Here is a 4,026-nt window from a genome sequence, read left to right on the forward strand (position 1 = left end):
AGTGCTCTCTGCATATGACCGTCAACTTGTATTCCGTGGGCATACAAAACATATCAAACCCAGCTTCTATTACATTTGTGAAAAGGTAGCACTTAGATCACTAGAAACAAAATTTGTTTCCTCTCAGCCTCAGCTTGCCAATATCTTTATGAAGCCACTTGCAATACTTTCATTCTATCACTTGCACAATAAACTTGGCCTCGTTCCTCGACCTCATTTGAGGGGGCGTGATAACTCTGCAGCTCAAAGTCACAATATAGACAATTGTACTCCACCGTAACTCTAGCTAGTTTGTTTCTTCACCATGTATAGAAACTTTGAATCTCTATGATCCCCACAAGTTCTTCTGTTAATCCTATATAATCATTCCTTACATGAAAGTTTCTATGTAAAGCTTACTCTATAATTATTCAACGAAAACAACCTTCTCAAGTAGAGTGAGATAGATTTTATTAGAAATCTTAAATTGGCATAAGTCAACACACAATAACATTAAAACCCCACAACACATACTAACATAAAACTCAAAAATTAACAAAATGTAACAACCAAAAAGACGTCCTTGAAGAAATGTCAAGATTAAGCAAGTCGTAAGTGAGATCCTCAATGGATTTCACGGCTACATATTGTGATGACCAGGAATTTAACTAAGTCTCGTATTTATTTTAGTACATTATTTAGGGCCAAGCAAGGTAGAGTAACCCATTTCAAGACTAGAATGGAATATTGGGCATCTAAGGTCTTGAGGGAGGCCCAAGCCCATGAGTGATTCAGCCCTTATAGTGGAATTGAGGTTTTGAAGCCCATTAGAATTAGGGCACATGCCCAACCCAAACTTTTGGATGCTACTTATCATCTATTGGAACCTACTACTAATGCTTGATGAACCTGGACTAAATTAATGGAAGAGAGGATAAAGAAAGTATAGGGTTTGGTCATGCACGCCTGCCCTAGGGGATAACCCCTTTCTTGCCATGTGTCATGCATGCAAGAAGGCTTGTTTGTAAGATGAAGGTATTGTGACACTTGTCACTATTTGAGAAAGGTTTTAGAAGGAAGATGATTAGGTTATGAAAAGTGGAGCTTAGTGAAGGCCAAAAGGCCATGCATGACAACCAAAGAGAATGAAGATTTTGGTTTCTAAAAGGCGCAGCCAAGTGTCATGCATGTAGATAGAAGGTGAACAGTTTTTGCCTAGGGAAAGGGAGAAATCTTACTTGGAAAGGAGAAGACTTACATGCTTATGAAGCTTCTAGAAGAATATTGTGAAGGAAAAATTTGAGGTGGATGGCTAGGGCAAGGGGACTTGTGCATTGCCACCCCCAATGAGCAATCACACAATGTTCAAGACATTGGTAAAAGAAATATCTTCTTCTTGGGAAGCAAATGGGCTTTTTGGCCACCACACTCACACACTTTTCACACGCCACATGGCACACATGCACACTTGTAGAGGATTGAGGAATATCTAGTTTGAAGAATGACCATTTTACCATAAGATACAAAGAACCAAGACACAAAAGGAAGGGCAAAAAGGAAAGAGGAGTTTTGCTTTTGAGGAGGCCACGCCACTTGTCCAAAAAGTTTCATTAGGTTTCCAACACAATCCCATGATGGAGAAAGGGAAGAGGCACAAGGGTTAGGTGCCAAATGGCATCCATGCAAAGGAGCTTTAGCTTTTTAAAGAAGGATCACATGCCTACATAAAAGGAAGAGCCGAAAATCTTAAGGCCTTTTAGTTGCTTGGTGGAATTCTTTTGAGACTTTTGGCCACTTCATTTTTCTTTCCATTTCTATCATTTTCTCTCCATCCAAACACCACTCATGCCACTATCTTTTCACTCAAACTCCACTCTATGTGCATGTCAAGCTAAAGATAGCATCTAACAAGGAAGTCACATAAGGTAAGGAACCAAACACTCTTTTTCCTTACACCATACACACGGCCAAAGGGAGAAAGTTTCAGACTGGACAAAGTTTACCATAAACATATGCTTAAACACACACACACAACCAAGAAAGGGTAGAGTTTTCAGATTTGGTGAAATTTCTCACATGAGCTTACACACACACACCCTCGGCTAGACTAGGGTTTTCCTTTTAAAGGAATGTAGATTCAAACTTTGTTTGCTTTAAGTTCATGAGCATGAGATTTTTAAAGAAAGAGGGCCATGGCCTTTGTACTTGCTTGAACTAGGGTTTTTGTTTCATGAATATTTTTGACCTTAGGGTGGGAATTTTGAATATTTAAAGATTATTTCTTGTCTTGGAAATAAGTTTCATGAGCCAAGAGCTGCACCTACACACACACAGAGATTAAGGTTTTTGGATGATTGGTCCTAATGATTGTTGAACTATGTTTTCAGCTTGCCCACTTGTCGCTTTTAGATTTTTGTAAGTAAATTTCTAACTTACACTTGGATATCTTTTATATATATATATATATATATATATGTCATGTGTACTCGTTTGTTTGTTCATTTGTATCTTGGTATTTGAGATGATGATATTCTACCATGTGATATAATCGGCTTCTTGCATGTTCGCTCACCATATGGTTGAAATGGTTTATTGTTGTTAGTTTATGTCATGGAAATGAGAAGATTCTAAGTTTATGAAATGTTGGTGTAATGTGTATTTCAAGGTTGTTATGTTTCGGCCATGACCATGGATGAAGTGTTATCATTTTGTGTTTAAAGATCTAAAGGCATAAGACCAATATTCATGCATGCTAGGGTTTGTATGCTTTAGCCTTGCATAGTACATGTGAAGTTATGAATGTTTCGTTTCTTGTTTATTGTTCAAATGCCTAAGAGTTATTGATTAAGAACATGGTCGCATGTTCTAATATTTTCAATCCGTAATGCAGAATGTATATGATTGCACATGATTTCATGATGTATGGCTATGTTGAGTCTCGACATGCATTAGTATGTGTCTCATGAAAATATAAGGTTTCATAGTCTATGCCACATGCATTGAGTATGTGAAACTTTTTCTATAAAAAAAGTGTCGTTTAAAGTTGTCACGTCTCCAAATGCTAGGATGGGGGAATCACCTAGTGGAACTCCTCTATCCACTGATTAAAATGGAGTCATAACCTCTGGGTCGACAAAGAATGGTCGACAAAACTCGAATGATTTCTAAAAGAAAATGATACTAGAGCGAGATTGTATCTAAAGCTAGTGGGTGTCATACTGTGAAGGCGAAAAGGTGAACTGTCGTACTAAGTATGATTAAGATTAAGACGAAGTCAACTTGGTCAAAGTAGGCCAACGGTTGATACGGTAACTAGCAGGGAACACACGGTGTGTATGGAGCCATGAGGTATCCAATTACATGTTAAAGTCAAAGAATAAGGCCTTGAGCTCTAAGACATGTCATGATATGATATATCAACAAGAACCCGAGCTTATATGTATGTTTTAATATTCAATAATGAAATGATGAAAGATCTTTTATGAAAATGTTATAAGAGTTCTAATACACGTTGCGTTTTTAAAAGTCAAGTGCATAAGTACAAGTTCATATCTATGCATTCATTTTTATTTGCTTTCATATGATTATAATATCTATTGTACGTTATTTGTTTATTTACTGAAATTTCTCGAAATCTCATTGTTGTAATTTCCACTCTCATTCCCTTATTCAGAATGATAGAAATTGTGATAAGAACCCAAAAGGAAAATCATGGGGAGGTGCAAGAGACCAGCTCCCCAGATACCTAAGGAGACTCCCAAGAGACATGAGATCTCTTTGAAGCCATTCATTTTGGAGAGGTTGGAGGTTGCCGACCAATTCATTACTAAAGTATTGTAGCTCTTCAAAGAGTTAAGAAGGATTATGAACCAGGATATGGCTAAGTAGAATCGGCCTTGCCAGAGGACATTTTGATATGGGACCACTAAGATCATGAAGATAGAATGTGTGTTTTGATGACAGTTAAATGAAGGTCCCATATTTTTTGGAGTTTTTGAAACAATTATGCCTTTTGAAAGATTTTATGAAATCTGTTATTTTGAAATT

At 37.1% G+C, this 4,026-nt stretch overlaps 1 long non-coding RNA gene across 1 annotated transcript; it reads left to right on the plus strand.

Moving 5' to 3' along the window:
- The first annotated feature begins 1,745 nt into the window (after positions 1-1,745).
- On the plus strand, positions 1,746-4,026 carry LOC122300081. The gene is made up of 3 exons (XR_006239901.1): positions 1,746-1,904; positions 2,367-2,394; positions 3,653-4,026. It is a non-coding gene; the product is annotated as an uncharacterized LOC122300081 (long non-coding RNA).

Source organism: Carya illinoinensis, chromosome 2 (assembly GCF_018687715.1).
Source record: "Carya illinoinensis cultivar Pawnee chromosome 2, C.illinoinensisPawnee_v1, whole genome shotgun sequence".
Classification (NCBI taxonomy): Eukaryota; Viridiplantae; Streptophyta; class Magnoliopsida; order Fagales; family Juglandaceae; genus Carya; species Carya illinoinensis.